Below are 17,021 nucleotides of genomic sequence, written 5' to 3'. Positions count from 1 at the left end.
CCCGAATACGTCTCACAGGGCAAGTGGGATATTCTCAACCGCAGCAATCTTTTAAAACTCTGTGTAAACATCCCAGGTCTAGAAAGGATAAAAACATCGGACATTGAGAGCGTTTCCTTTCTTACTCCAGGCTCCAACGAGACAAACGAGACCACAGAGTTAACCTTCTTTAGTCTATCCATGGCAGAGGCCCTGAAGAAAAACCATATGTTATTGGAAAGCTGGGGTATAAAAATAAAGATTCAGCCAGCACTAAAATATCCATCGATCTTAAAAACCCGCGACCCGAAGAACTGCCCGGACATCCAGGAACAGAACACTGAGAGGAAATCAGGTACGAACGCTCCGCTCGACCGAGCGCTACATGTGGGGTCCATCCTCCAGGGGACCAAAGGCAGTATGAATATAGGTTTCACCAATGAAAGCCTCATTAAAATAATAACATACTTGGGACAGGGCAAACGCTTCTGCTCAATCAAGGGGAGCGTCAGCAAAGACTGGTCCTGGCTGCCACAAGCTTTAAATCCCAGCCCCTAACATCTGTCTTCCCGAAATCAAGGACCGCAACCAGCAACGGTCGATAAATGGCTCAGAAAATCACACAAACCGAACATCGACCACCAGCAGATTGAACATCATGTCCTGGAACGTTGCAGGGATTACAAAGCTCGTCCAAAATAAAACTGCAGTGGCATTCTTGGAAGGGGCGGACATCATTTGTACCCAAGAAACCTGGGCAACAAAACCTATATCAATAAGAGGGTACGCAGAATATTGCAAACCAGCCACCAAAGATAATATATTTGGAAGACCCTCAGGTGGGATAGCCATCTACATTAAGCACTCACTGACACTTGAATTCATGGAAAGAAAAAGCCAATCAAACATGCTCCTGGCAGGCATCTTGAAAGGCCTCCACTGGACCAATGGCCCATTTTCAATACTTTTAATTACCGTTTATTACAACTTTCACGGGCCGGGGGCTAAGGACAATTTGACGTTGCTAACAAGTCAGCTAGAAGCTCTGCTTTTACAACATCCATTATTGGATTCTATTATCCTCGGCGACCTTAATATACATAACATAGGGGTTAAGGTCACACAAAGCCACCACCCTGGGGCTAGCAACGCTTTGAATGCTCTAATAAAATCCTACAACCTGGCAACAGCCCACTCTGTTCTGTTAAAGAACAACCCTGGGGCTCTCGTTGCCCCACTTACAATAATCAAACAACGATTGATTATATCATATTAAGTGAAAAATTACAACTTTCAATGTCAAATTACACAGTGCATCCACGAAATGAAAGCGATCACGCAGCTTTAACACTTACACTGAATTTTACAGTAGAAACTCGCCATAGGACACACTGCATTGGGGCCCCAAACAGTGAAGAACTGTACAAGCAACCGAGAAAAATCAAATGGGGGCCGGTGCCTATCACTACGTTCAACGAATGGATAAACATATGGGCAGGCTGGCCATCAAGCGCCCATAACACGGGCGCTATAGAAAAATTGGGACAGATCCGCTTGGAACTTAGTGTCTTTACTTCGAGGAGACACAGCAAGCACAAATCGATGGCATCCACCATACATACTTGGATTTAGCCCGGCAATCAAAGAAAGAGCCAGACAACTAAATGCCAAACGTAGAGCATACCGGAAAAATGGCACAGCATCAGACAAAATGCTACTAAAAGAAGCAGCAAAAAGTCATTCAAAGAAGGTGTGGGCCGAGAAACGTGAACACTCCGAGGCACAATGGCTGAAGATCTTCGACTTGCTGAGACCCTGTAAATCCCAAGAGTTTTGGAGCTATTTAAACACCTTAACTTAAGGTCAAAATGATAGAGAGAACTCCCTCAACGCACGTATCTGGGTCGGCCACGTTTTATACAAAGACGATCGAAGTAGACCTTACCTAAATAAAGCCCTCGCAGGGAGTGAAGAAATAGACACCGCAGCCCACACAATGGCCGTTCCAGAAAAATCCTCAGTCTCCAAGATTCTAAAAAAAATCAGACAAAACGGCGCACGGGGCCCCAATGGCCTTCCTGGCTCCCTATTTAAGGCGAATATAGAATTCTGGTCTGAGAATTTGACCCTACTGTACACAGAATGCCGGTTTCTGGGAGACGTTCCAGACTCCTGGATAGGGTCGCTCCTGCACCCAATACACAAGAAAGGGCCGAAATCCGACCCGAACAATTACCGCATGATCGCTCTGCTGTATATCGAGGGCAAGGTCTACGAGAGTACCATTCTGGCGGAATTAGCAAGCTGGGCAAGTACAGAAGGTCTGCTGCCCTTCTTTCAAACAGGGTTTAGATCAGGGGCATCAACTGTGGACAACATAACAGCTCTCTCATATCTAGGCCATCAAGCAGTAACGCGCAAAAGCCTCCCTCTCTTTGCTTGCTTCATTGACTACTCTGCAGCGTTCAACGGGGTAGACCGCGCAACTCTTTGGAAGAAGTTGGCACTTTAGAACATCAACCCAGCACTATTGAGAGCAATTAAAAGAACGTGGGTCAGAATTAAACTTTCGAGTGACTCCACCACAGAGAAAATTGAAACAGACCGCGGCCTAAAGCAAGGGTGCGTCTTAGCACCACTGTTGTTTAATTTATACACAGCAGATATGGGCCAAGTCCTGACCAGAGCCACCCTAGCTACAGGGGCACTAAAATACAGCTCATGCAATACGCCGACGACTTGGTACTTTTAGATCACACCAAAATAGGCCTACAAAAGGCACTGTCGGCCCTGGCAATCTACAATGACAATAACAAGTTGGTGGGCAATCCATCTAAATCCAAGATTGTAATCTTTGGGCACTATCATAAAAAAAACTAGCAAAATGGAGCCTCGGCCGGCTGACCCTGGAATGCACACAGCAATATAACTACTTGGGCGTTTGGTTTAACGAATCGGGGTGCCCTGGAGTTCATTTAAGGAAAATTCAAATCAAAGGGAAAGGCATCATCTATGCCCTCTGCAAACTACAAGCCACCCTACACAGCCCTACTACGATGGCCATTCAAAGAGTTTTAAGGGCAAAATTAATGCCAGCCCTTAACTACGCCCAACAAGCGTTTCCTGGAAAATTAAACAAGGACCTGGAAAAAATCCACTGCAGTGCATACAAAAGGCTATTCCATCTACCCGCATGCACCAGAAACACTCTTGTGCGATTAGAATTTTCCTTGAATCAACAAAAGCTGGAAGAGATGGCTGCCCTGAGCAAATACTTTTATCTTACTACAGCGGCACAAGAGAAATCAATGAAGGCAGTTCTAAAAACATCTTTTTGGAATCAGGGAACCCCTGGTCTGCGACCCTCGCCACGGCCACTGATCTCCTTAATTTAGCCCCAGAGAACTGGGACCCTGGGCTAATCAATTACTCTGTCATCAAAAGCACAATCAAAAAACAAGTCTGTATTTTCCCTCGTGCCTCGGACTTGGAGTCATTGGCCAAAAGAGTCTTCCACGAGTCCCAAAGTCTCCCACACGCAGTGCATAACTCTAAATACCACCTCATGCAGGCTGTGGGCCGTGCAGCCTTACACAGGATTTTAGCATTCAGACTACACCTCCTGCCACTCAAAGAATTATACACCACCGAGCCGAGAGGAACAGCGATTAAGGAATGTCAGCTCTGTGAATACAAACGCGAGTCCTTGGCTCACCTCCTACTTTGCTGCCCGGCCCTGCGCGCAGCTCGCAGCCTTTATCTCAGGCCCATTCTTCTACAATTGGGCACGCGCACTGCAAAGGAGGCAGTCCACCTACTTTACACACTGAACACAGTAAAACAGATGGCCAAGTTTGGTAAATTCATCCAACAGACCCGCATGAAGTTGATGGCCAAATCGGGCTAAATGACCAGAGAACTAGACAATGCATGTCGGGCCGATAGTCTATAGACATTACTCCTCTCAGACCTCAAGCATCCTGATTTTAATTATACAGACTTCCTTTTAACATGACGATTCTTTTAACTTTTGTATCCTGTTTTTAATGTAATGGTTTTGAGTAACCAAGCAATACAATTATTCATTCATTCATTCATTCATGTGATATAGTATGAAAACCAGCTCAGTAAGGCACATATCTCAGTGTCTACTTTGTTAACAAAGTGGATGACTATGAGAGAGTAATGCCTAACTAAATACATTTTTCCTATATTTGTGTTTATTTGACAACTGTTGGATATGAACTCGACATGCGCCAGGCTTCCAGTAGCTGACTACCCAGCTGTACCCCCCTTCCCCTGATAGCATGGTCCAGCTACTAATGCCCTTGCAGTTTGGCTTCTTTCCTTTCCCTCTCTCCCTGCCTGTCCTGCACGTTGGAGCCCACCGACCTGTCCTTTGCACTGCATCGCTGCTGGGGCCTCCCGTCTGGTATCCGCAGGCCTACTGCTTCCCCGCGCCTCACCTCCTGGATCCCTCACAGTGATGCATGGGGTCTTCCCCCTCAGAGGCCACCTCCACCATCCCTCCTAGCCACCCTGCCATGGAGACTACAGTGCACCCATGCAGCTGATAGGCACAGAGGGTATGCCATGGGGTATTCAGTCAAAATATCAAGTTGGAAATGTCGACTTACACTAATTATTATTATTTTTTAAATATATTTGCATTTTTTATATAAGCAACATCGTTCACATAAGGGGTAGAGTTCTGTATACACACTGGGGGTCTACTAGCGCTTTCCGGTATACATTTGTAGATAACAGAATGTGGTCAGCTTGGGTTCCGTTGACCGGTTAAGGGAAATCGGTATTACGATATTGATACGCAGTAGTTACCTTATGTTTTATGTAAGCAACAGTTGTAGGTACATTAAAGCGTCTGTATCTGGGTCTTATCATACTCCTATATAATCGTTTGTCCGCTTGCTCATCTGGCTTTTTCTCTTTCTCTCATACCTTACTGTCCATGGCATGAACACAGCTTGATGCAAATGTAACACAATAATTAACCAAACAACCATAACAACATTCCGTCATGCCAGAGTCGCCACAAGCAAGTAGTGATAACCCCCACTGTATCTTAGTTATAGACTTATCTCCCATACCTTCCACGTGGTGCTGGGGAGGACATAATGCTGGGCCACTCCCACCCCCTTACATATTACTCCTGTCCATTTCCATCCTGCATACTCCGTCGTTTGACATATTCTGAGCCTGGATTGTGGTGTGTTTAGGTGCCTGTATCTGAGTCCAACCTGTCTACATTTTGTGAGTGATTGCTCTCCGTTTCCCTATCTGTAAGTTTCAGCTCCACAAGCATTACATCCCAGCATTGCGCAATGGGATATTTACGTAGACCATCTGTTTCCTCCCTGTGCAATGACATACTTTCTGCCTGCGCCCACACCACCAGAGAGGTTTTCCAGTTATTGAGGACAGGGGGGTTTCTCTTCTTCCACCTTTTAGTGATTAGCCTCTTGGCAACTATGAGTCCTAGGTTGGTAAACCTAGAGGTAACCTTATGTTTCTTTGATCTGGGGTAGCTGCCCCATATACATGCTTTCCATGTATGTAGTTGTTGACTGTCAGTGAATGTCGTGAGTGTCATTGTTATTCCCTGCCAGTATGTTTGTAGAGAAGGACATGACCACAGCTTGCGTAGAAGATCTGCGTTCATCTGCAGGCAACAAGGGCATGCTGAGGTTGTTAAATGGAAGTATTTATTCAATTTATCCGGGGATAGGTACGCCCTCTGTGTGGATTTATGTTTGTATGAGCCTGAATTTGGCATTTCTCGGTATTTGTGTAGCGTTGACCAGGATCATGTGCCATTCGCGATCTGTCCATGGGCTTCCCCTGTCAGCCTCCCACTTTGTGCGCAAGGCTACCATGGGTTGTGTTTTATGAGATAATAGTGCCTCTGCCAGTCAGTGTATTATGTGCGATCAATTGCCCATTACATGCAGACATTGTATCAAGAGATGCATCTCTGGCTCGGTGTTAATGTCTACCCAAACCAGAGAGAGTGATCTTGTGATAGAGTTGTATAGCAGGACTGACCTGCTGGCAAATCATACTCCTCGATCAATCTATCAAAGGGTATCAGAGTCCTGTCAGCATATTGGTCACACAGCGTATGCAACTCGTAAGCATGCCAATCTGTGAGCGTTCTATTAGAGGTACCTGTTCCGCTTCTGGGCGTTCTCAGAAGCTGCAACAGTAGAGCGTAGGGGACTTTGTTCCCGATGAGGTAGAAACTTCTCTTGTAGCAATGATGGGCAAGGGTCAGGCAGGTCTGTGGCGGACTGCGAGGGCGGGCAATTGGGTGGAACAGATGATATACCTGGGATTGGGACCATGTGGTAGTGATGTGGCTGTGTTGTTTAGATTGAGTCCAGCAAGCCATTTCGTCACCCACTGCAGTTGTGCAGCTATGCAATACAGCTCCATGTTAGGAACCGCTAGCCGCCCCTTACAGGTTTGTGCATGTAATTTCCATAATTTTATTCTGGACTGGCCCGAATTCCAGATGAGACCTTGGATCAGTTCTTCTAGTTCCCGAAATATTTTAGCAGAAACATAAACAGGGAGATTGAAGAAGTATTACAATAGTTTTGGCAACATCACCATCATGGACAGGACAATTCTGCCCATCACATTAAGCAGGAGTGTCTTCCAAAACTTCACCTGTGACCTAATGGCAGATATGGCCCTGGTTAGATTTCCTTCCAGGATATCCGTGGGGTCCCAAGATACAAAAATGCCCAGGAATCTAAAGGTGGATGGCTGCCAGTGGAGGAGAAAGTTGATTATTCTCATATTTGGGTTAGAAGTCGCTCCCTTGAAGGGGTACAGGCATGACTTGGCCCAGTACACCTTAAGGTCTGACATCCTCTCAAATTTCTGTAGCCTGTCCGGTATGGTGTCAGGTATGTTGTGTAGGTCTCTGAGGTATAGCAGAAGATCATCTGCATTAAGAGAAACCACATGTAAACCGTCCCCCAGCCAGATACCCCAGTCCCCGCCTCTGTTGTGGAATTGCGCTGTCTGCTGCTCCAAAGCGAGCAAAAAGAGAAGTGGGGACAGGGGGCAGCCCTGCCTGGTGTTTCTATTGATCATTATGTTCTCTGATATCAGATGACCTGTTTGCACCCGGACCGTGGGCTGCATGTAGAGAAATGTAATCATGTGGAGGAAGGTGACTCCCAACCCGTACTCACATAGCACCTCAATGAGGTAGGGCCATTCAAGTGAGTCAAAGTCCTTTTCCAGGTCCAAGACCATACAACCTGAATGAGGCCAGGCATCAGTGGCATAGCGTTACACCCTAAACAATCTACGAATATTCAATGGTGTGTTCGGGGTGGGGACGAAACCGTTTTGATCAGTATGAACCAGGGTCCGTACCAATGGGGCTAATCTCACTGCAGTTATGGATGCTAGGCCCATATAGCCATATTAAGTAGCGCCAGCAACTCCGGATCCCGGCCGGGCTTGGGGAGAGATATCAGCAACGCCTCATTTTGCGTGGCCAAGAGCAAGGAGTCCGTTAGTGCCGTATCGTACACCCTTTTAAGTTGTGGTGCCAGCGATTCCGCATAAACCTTGTAAATTCTGCTGGTAAACCATGGGGCCCGGGGTTTTGCTAGTGGTTAGGGCATGTATGCCTGCCTGGATTTCATCCAGGAGTATGGGATCATCGAGTTTGTGTCTGTGTTCAAGCGTTATCTAGTGTGGGGAGATGTCTGCTAGGTATCTGCAAATTTCTTCCGATGTAAATGAGACTGAAGAGCATGGTATAGTGGGTTGTGAATTTGTGGTGGCTATCCTACTGTGAATATAGTATTGTACCTTGTGATGAACGGATTGATGTGACAAGGGATTTGGAGTTGTTCTGCTTGATGAGCCGCGCCAGGAGCCTGCCAGCCTTCTCACCCGTGTTATGTGTGCGTGCAGAGTGTGCAGAATAATTAAGGCAGCGGAGCCTCTCTAGTAGTTGAGCTCCTCTCTGCTTTCGTCTAGCCTCCTACACGAGCCCCTGACTGCATGTCTCTCATGGGTCGCCAATGTGTTTATCAGGTTGGTTAAGTCTGCCTCTAACGGTTTGCGCATGCCAGCTTGTGTACCGATGCAGTGTCCCCCAACAAATGTTTTAAAGAGTCCCATTCTATTAATGTAGATGATGCGGAGTCAGTGTTGTCTTCAAAGTACTGCGTCACTGACATCCCTAGTGATTCCCTGAAGCGCACATTCACTAGCAATTCGGGTTGCAGGTGCCATCTTGGGATCGGCAGTGTGTTGGAGCACCATTATAGCTGTAGTGTTTGTGGATTATGGTCGGAGTGAGTTCTCCCAAGGTATTGGGGGTCTGTTATGACTGGTAGTATATCGTCTGAGACTAACCTGCCGTCAAGTTGAACATGTAGACCGTGCCCCCCCCTGAGAAAAATGAGTAAGCCCTGTTAAAAGGATTCCTGTGTCTCCACGTGTTCACCAAATGCCATTGCACAGCCCAACTGTTTAATGCCCTCGTTCCTGTGACCGTAGGCTCCCCTGGAAGTGGGGGGAAGGAACAGTCCAAGATTATGTCTAAAACTCAATTGTAGTCTCCCCCAAGAACGATAGGGATACTGTGCCAGATCGATGATTTACTCGACAGGGTTTCTTGGAATGAGGCCTGCTCTGTATTAGGTGCATATATCAATGCAATTATAACTCATCTGCCATCCAACCTACCCCGTACTATGACATATCGGCCCTCTGTGTCAGTAAGTGTATCTTCTATTTTAAACGGGGTACCTGGTCAAACCTGAATTAATGTGCCTTTGGCATATGCAGAGTAGCCCGTGGTGTATAATTGCCCCCTCCATCTTCCCTGTAGATTCCTTACCTCAGATCCTGCCAAATGTGTCTCTTGTGGAAGAGCAATCTGAATTAGGTGCTTCTTGAGGTATGAATAAATCAGGTATTTGCGGAAGAGGCTATGTATGCCTCTTACATTCCATGTACATATTGGCATGACATAGCTATAGAAGTGAGTGTGTGCCCTCTGTAAAGCTCAGTGGTAATGTTGTTGCACTGGGCGTGAGCCGGGGGTGGGAGCATTGGGTGCCTGTCCAGAGAGCCAGTCAGCAAGCTGTGACGACCAAGTGTGTGCCGGATAGTAAAACAAATCCAAACCAAAACATATAATGCAACTAGCAGTCATCCAAACAATAAAACCAAGCGACATGTTGTCAGTGACAAGGGGCGGGGGGGGTCACACAGGCGGAACACATCTACAAGAAGATGAACACAAAACATGGTGTCACCCCTGCACATTATAAGGAGAACATATACCGGGGCCTAACGTGTTTATGCATGCGCCATTCCGGTAGTTGAGGTCATGCATCAATCTATGCGGAGTAGCATATTCTAGAATGTTCCCGGTCCTATACACATTGCTTATAGTTGAGGAAGGATCTTATTATCATGAAAGTTAATCATTATTATGTGTTAACATTACTAGGGTCCATTTATACTTGCGTAGTCGTTGCCACAATCTTGTTGGCCTAATCTCATGGGTCGATTCTGCGGGGTAGTTTATGCCATCTGCCGTTTGGGAGGTGACCTCCGGTAGACTTTCTGAGTCCTGCTAGTTCAGAGTTTCATCCAATAGTTCACTGTCTCTCTCTCGTAAGCTGGATTCTGATGATATCTAGCCTAGTGCATCTCCTAATTCTGCTGCTGCTTGGTGTGCATTGCGTTATTCATGTTTCATCTGTTCCAGGTTTTGGCCAATATTTTGGGACAGTAGAGTTTTGGTGCGTCTTTTCTCTCTTTTACGTTATCTAGAGAGGTCACTCGGATGTTTCTCCCCTGTTCTTAGTGCGGATAAGGTGCCTCCTGTTGATTCCCATGTTTCCAGCCATTCACATGCTGCTCCAGGGGTGTGAAAGAGGTGCGTCTTTCCCTTTGCAATCACCCGTAAGTGAGCAGGGAACAGCAGGGAGTACTTAAGGTCTTGCTGTCTGAGCCTTCATTTTACTTAAATGAAGGATTTTTTTTTTTTTTTTATGCTTTTCTCTTTGTACCGTTGCTGTGAAGTCGGGGAAGAACACGAATGTGCTATTTCCCACTTGCACATTTTGCAATTTCCTAGTTTCCTGTAGAATTGCGCCCCTGTCCATGTAGTTTAATACACGGAATAGGAATGGTCTTATGTTGGTGCCCGGAGGGGGTGGTCTATTTGGCACCCTGTGTGCCCGCTCGATGACAAAGTGATGCAAGATCATTCCCTCCAGCAGTAGATTGCAGATCCAATTCTCTGTGTAGGCAATTGTGTCTTTTCCTTCTTCACTCTCCTGAAGCCCCACCATGCACACATTATTCTGCTTTGCTTGTCCTTCGGCATCTTTCAATCGATTCTCAAGGAAGTCAACCCATGCTGCGAGATCTTTGAGAAGTTTTTCCACAGCCTTCGCCTGTGGGGAGATTTCTGCCATTGTGACTTTCAGCCCGGACTACCTGTCTGTGAGTTTGCTGTGGTCTTCATGCAAGAGATTTATGTTTATCGCTACCTTGTCAATCTAACTTTCTAGCGAGCCGAAGTTCTGGTCCATTGTTGCACTTAGTTTCTCCACCGCTGTCAGAATGGCGTCTAGTTTGCTGGACATCTGGTCAGAGGGTCCCTCCCCAGACATCATATCTGACTGAGCGCGGATGAGGGGGTGCTGGACCAGTGGACTTCCGGTGCCTGTCCTTGGCCAGCCTCTATGCGACATATGGCACCTGCGGGTCGTGTGGCTGCAACCGCCTGCCTTTTCTGATGTTATACTGGCTTGGTGTTTCCTTGTTCTCATCCTACGCCCAATTTCTGGATTTTGCATTGTGCCATATGTCTGGGTGAGTATCAGGGTTGGGAATAGTCCTGGATGTGTGTATTCTTTCCTTATTGCATGCTCCTGTAGCTCCCCCTTAGCGACGATGTTGCCCGTGTGGCTCAGGGCCTGTGGATGTGTATGCCGTGCTCTTACTTCCTCTTCTCTCCAATGGCATGCAGCTTTGAGGAAGGTTTAGTCTGTTGTAGACCATCACTTAAGGGTCTTCAGCTGGTGCCAATTATGTTGTTTCACCCTTTGTTCTAGATCGTTATGAGGGCTTGATCTGCGCACCCTGTCCCTTAGCATGCTTGCACCAGGGCGTCAGCTCTGCCCTATGTGTGCTAGCTGTGATCAAGGTCGAGGGACACCTCCTGTGCAGTCGCAACCTTGCCACCGAGGTATCTACTTACAGCAGGGATCCCCGGCGGCTGGTCCGTGTAGTCGTTCCATTGTGACAGGGCAGCACGTCTATTTCGGTTTCCAGCTCATTTCAGCTCGTGGGTTGCTAGCGACCACTTGTGTCCCGTCCCCAGAGCCCAAGCCGCAGCGAGAGATATACAAGCAGCGGGAGAGCCAAGGAGGGTGTCCTGGCAAAAGCGCTCTTGCAATTCAGGCGTGGAGCGTTACCAGGAGTATGGCGCAGCCTCAACGTTACGTCGCAGCAGTGGCCGGGTTTGACGCACTTACGCTTTAGGCTTCACCTCAGCTGCACGATCGTTTCACCGTTTCATTCCTGCTCAGTGCACCTGAAGTTCAAGGGTTGTCCCGGGTCTGGTTGGGGCTCGGTAGAGGTTTTTAGCTGCCCCGGAATTGCTTTGAAACGGATTAGTGAACGGAACAAGGGGGAATAAGTGGCAGAGCTCTAGCAGAGCACGCCTGTCTTCATCGCCTGCAGGGCCACGCCCCTGTAAAATTACACTAATATCGAGTTTTAAATATCGTGACACACAAATATCAACACCAGAATATTGTCATCATAAATATCGAAATTTAGGATAGAAATATTGATTTTAAAAATGTAGAAGTCATTGATATCATTATCGATTTTATAATTAGTGTTATGTATTTTAGTATATATTTTATCCCCTAAAGTGCTCCCGTTGGCCATCGCAAGCACTACCTGGCTGGTGCTGCGAACGGCCAACGGCCGACGCGGCCCGACCTTTTCTTCGAACATTCCACACTGGCGGGGAACGTTCAAAGCAGCTATAGTGTTACATGTATGTGAAATATTGTTTATGTTTTTTAATATATGTGTTACATTTTTAGTAGGTATTAATTTTTTTTTAATAAACTATTTGCGTTTTTTAGTTCTGTAGCAGGTTGTGGGTTTATAGGGAAATATGGTGGGAAATAATTTATTTATAATAAATTAATGAATATTTTTTATTTAGTAATATTTATTTAATTGAGATTTTATAATGTTAATTGTGTTTTTAATTTGTTTTGGTACATTTTAGGTGCAGGTTGTGGTGTATATAGGAGTGAAGGGTGGGAAGTAATTTGTTTATAATTAATTAATAATTAGTTGTTAATTAATTCATTGACAATTAATTATGGTAATTGTGTAATAAATATTAGGTGCGGATTGTGGGGTTTATATGTGTAAAGGGTCGGAAGTACTTTACCTGTAATTAATTAATTATTAGTTGTTAATTAATATTAACTAAATATTTAACATTTCAATATGGAAATTGTGTAATCAATTGTAGTTGTGGGTTGTGGGGTTTTTAGGGGTACAGAGTGGGAAGTAATTTATTTTTAATTAATTAATAACTATTTGATAATCAATACTAATTAATTAATTGATCATCAATTAGGGTAATTGTTTAATTATTTCTTTGTGTTTGGTTTTTGTGTTTATAGTGGTGAAGGGTGGGGAGTAAATTAATTCTACTTACTTTATAATTAGCTGTTAAATACTAATATTTATTTAATAGGAAAAAAATAATTGTGTTATTATTTTTTTACAGTTTAATTTTAGGTGTGGGCTGTGGGGATTATAGTTGTAAAGGGTGGGAAGTTTATTAAATTTTCTGTGTTTTAATTTGTTTTTTAATAATATTGGTTTAATTGATAATTAATTATGATTACTATGCAAATATTTTTGTTTTCATTTACGAAGTGGGTTGTGAGTTGTATGGTGGTATAGGCTAGGAAGTAAATGGACTAAATTTATGTAATGACTAATGTTTTCGTGAACTAATTTTAAAGAGATTCTCTTGGACGAAATATGTTAACCAAATGTCATTCGTCTCCACACCCAATCAATCCAAAATTTCGCAACAACCGCAAACTCAATCCGACCCGATCGTGAAGCTCAACGGTGCAGCGAAATTTCTGACACTGGATCCCTTTACCAAAGGATTTAGAGAGGCAGCAGGAGGACACAGTGATTAATAACAAAGGTATCACCCCCGAAAATGGAATATCCTTAAACAAAAGATACTTTGGATATCCAAACTGTGTTCAACAAAGGATCCCACTTACATAAGAGGGGATGTTGTCTGACTTGAACGTGAGGTGGACAATTCATTCAGCTCACGCCTAAGATTTGAGGAAATCTCGATCTACATATCAAACAGTACCACAAATGGAGCCCTACTGGCTTAAGATTTCCTAAAGATTTTGTCATCACTGTGTCTTCTTACCTACCCGGAAGTGGACTATTGACCATATACTCACCGTAAAGGTGACATGAAATTGTACCACAAATTGTACTATTAGGAGAGACATTTATTATTTGTGTCCTGATCAAGGTGGCTTCCCAATAATTTACTGCCACCGAGACATGTTGATGCTCTTGTTTGATTTCAAGGTTATATTCAAGGTACTGTCAATGCCTAGTCATATAATTTAATGACGGACTTTTGATCAAACTGATTGATTCTTTTTTTAAATAACCATATTTAGATGATTTATATGTGTCACATGTCTGTTGTCTCTCGTATTTTACACTTTGATTATGTGTTGTTTGTGTCATGTTTTGAATAGTGAATTTGCTTCTAATTATAAATAATTTCAACAAAAAACATTTTTAATAAATATTTTTACAGTATTTTCAGTTTCTACTCATGTGTTTATAATTGTTCTTAGGGTTTTGAGGTTGCGGTTGTTGTAAAATTTTGGATTGGTTGGGTGTTGAGATGAATGACATTTGGTTAACATATTTGGTCCAAGAGAATCTCTTTTTAATCAGTACTTGTAGTACCCTGTCTCTTGGTTCGTGGGGTTACTCCCTTTTTTCCATATAATGTTTTCTTGAAACATACTTTCTAAATACAAATATTTGTGTGTTTCAAAATGATTATGTAATTTTATTTAGTATAATATCTGTAATAAATTGTGATATGTATTTAACATTATAATATGTTTTTATATTTAAAACTAAATATATTTTTATTTTTAACATATTTATATTTCTTACTTACTTTTAAAAATACATATTTTTATTCTGTTGATGATATTTTATATATCCCTCTGCTAGCAAACACTTTCCCTACAGTTGCACTCACTGGAGTGGGAATCTAACATTGTATCCCTCTGCTATCCAACACTTTACCTACAGTTGCACTCACTGGAGTGGGAATAGTATTTTTTAACCCTCCGCTATCCAACACTTTCTCTACTGTTACACTCACTGAAGTGGGAATAGTCATGTTTACCCCTCCACTATCCAACACTTTCCCTGCTGTTGCACTCACTGGAGTGGGAATAGTCATTGTTACCCCTCCGCTATCCACCACTTTCCCTACTGTTGCACTCACTGGAGTGGGAAATTTAGGTTTCCAGATTTTTTAATAGATTACTGTTTTAGTTTATAATTGATTCTTTTTTAATAGATTTTATTTTATTAGTATATATGTAACCTGGTCGAAACGTGTCATGTTGCTGAAAGAACAATAAAGCACTGCATAACTTGAATTGCTGAGTAGTCGGTACCTGATTTTTCCATTGAAAGAGGACATTTGGTATGAGGAGTGTGGTTTGGATATATATATATATATATATATATATATATATATATATATATATATATATATATATATATATATATATATCGAGTTCCAGCACTTCCCCACTAAGGAAGAAACAACACGGACACCTTGCATGGATTGCAGGTAATTTATTTCAAATGTAGGACTGCAACCGGAGTTTGTTGACTCATATATATATATATATATATATATATATATATATATATATATATATATATATATATATATATATATATATATATATATATATATATATATATATTCAGGCTCACAGCGCGTAGCCACAGCTAGGCAAATGCACTCTCCTCGATAGGAAAAAGATCACTTCCAATCCTTTTTGCGCATTCCAATATTATTTATTTCATCGGATGCAGCATCGTGATAATAAACCCCAACGCGTTTTGGCGATACCTTCGCCTTGGTCATGGGTAATTACATTGCCAGTGTTCAAAACATTAAATAAAGTTTCACGTGATTAGTGCTCAAAATAAACAAAGGACTCAGGACCCCATTATCGCGGCCATCTTTGAGTGAAGTATAGTCACCTTACATCTATCCAGCCCATTACAGTATATAGTTAAAACCATACCTGTCATAAAGTTAAAGGCAGGGAAGTAAATGCAAATTAATAGTAATAACAAATTAATTTCATCTCACATTTTTTGACTAGTGCAGTTAATATCAATTTGAGCGGTAGCGTGGGGCAGCAATCCATTAGTATTGTATAGACCCAATTGCATCAATACATGTTCAAGAAATCCATCAATAAACTTGAAATGCTCAAGTGAGCAACATTATATTCTCATTACAAGTAGATTTATCATGACAAAAGTTTATCAGTTGTAAACTCCCAAGTGAGATATTGTAATGTTTTGTCCACACGGTATCCAATAGTCAACACCCAAGTGAGATTTCTTTCTGTACATCTAGTGCCTCCATTACCTAAAACACAAAAGAATGGGCCGTTCAGAACTCCTGTATTCCATTTATCGTACTATAAGCTCTTACTTGGTTATGAGTCATAAAAATTTTTAGTGAAAAAAAGAGTGAAACAACAAAATTAAACTTAAAATCAGCAGAAAACACGTAGTTGACTTTGGGCTTCATCAAAATTTACCGAAATGGTAGCATACTTGAATCCTGACCAAATATTTCAGAGACATAAACAACCACTAGACATCATATCATACATTTCATAATATTAGGCTCTTAATCCCCCAAATGCCATTTCATTTTTTCTTCAGAGTTAAGACCTCTAGGCATCAGAGTGTCTAATTCAAGAACGTATCTGTTCTCCATCTGTCTTAGTTTGCGAATTTTATCACCTCCTCTTTTTATGACAGGAAGTTTGTCAATCACGAAGAACTTCAACAAGTTTCTATTACTCTTGTGTAGCTCCTCGAAGTGACGGGCAATTGGAGAAGTTTGGTCTCTATTGTCAATCGATCTCATGTGTTCCAGGACACGTTTTTTTGCTGGGAACATCGTGCTCCCCACGTATTTCCTGGAACACGGGCATATCAACACATATACACAATACTCAGATAAGCATGTGAGATGTTTGTTAATGGTTTTCTCCACAGCTTCTATTGGGAAAAAAACCTTCTTGATGTTGTTGCTGTACTTGCACGCCTTGCATTTCATGCAGGTATAAAACCCTTGAATATCTTTGGCTTTAGTTGTGTTAATACTCACATCATTCCTGCTCAGTTTATCCTTCAAAGAGTGAGCCTTCCTATAAGTCATATTAGGGTTGTCACCCAAAACATCACCCAAAGTAGGTTCAGTCTTGAGGACATTCCAATGACGTTTGAGACTCCTTTGTACTTGCCTAGATCTGGAGTGATACGTAGATATAAATCTTATCACCTTACTGGTAGTTACAGGTTTCAAATCATCTTTTGCAACCAATAAGGAAGAGTGACTGATTCCACTGGCTTTATTCAATGCTGCCTCTATGACAGAGGATTGATATCCCCTTTCAGAGAAGCGTTCCTTCATACACTCACTTTCAATCTGAAAATCCTGATCTGTACTACAGTTCCTCCGAGCCCAGAGGAACTCACCAAAGGGAATACTCCTTATTAAGGCTTTCGGGTGTCCACTCTCCACGTGCAACAAGGTATTACCCGCAGTTTCTTTGCGGTATAAACTGGTTGAAAGTTTTCCACCATATAAC

This window comes from Lissotriton helveticus, chromosome 7 (assembly GCF_964261635.1).
Source record: "Lissotriton helveticus chromosome 7, aLisHel1.1, whole genome shotgun sequence".
NCBI lineage: Eukaryota > Metazoa > Chordata > Amphibia > Caudata > Salamandridae > Lissotriton > Lissotriton helveticus.
Note: the sequence above shows the minus strand (reverse complement) of the source record.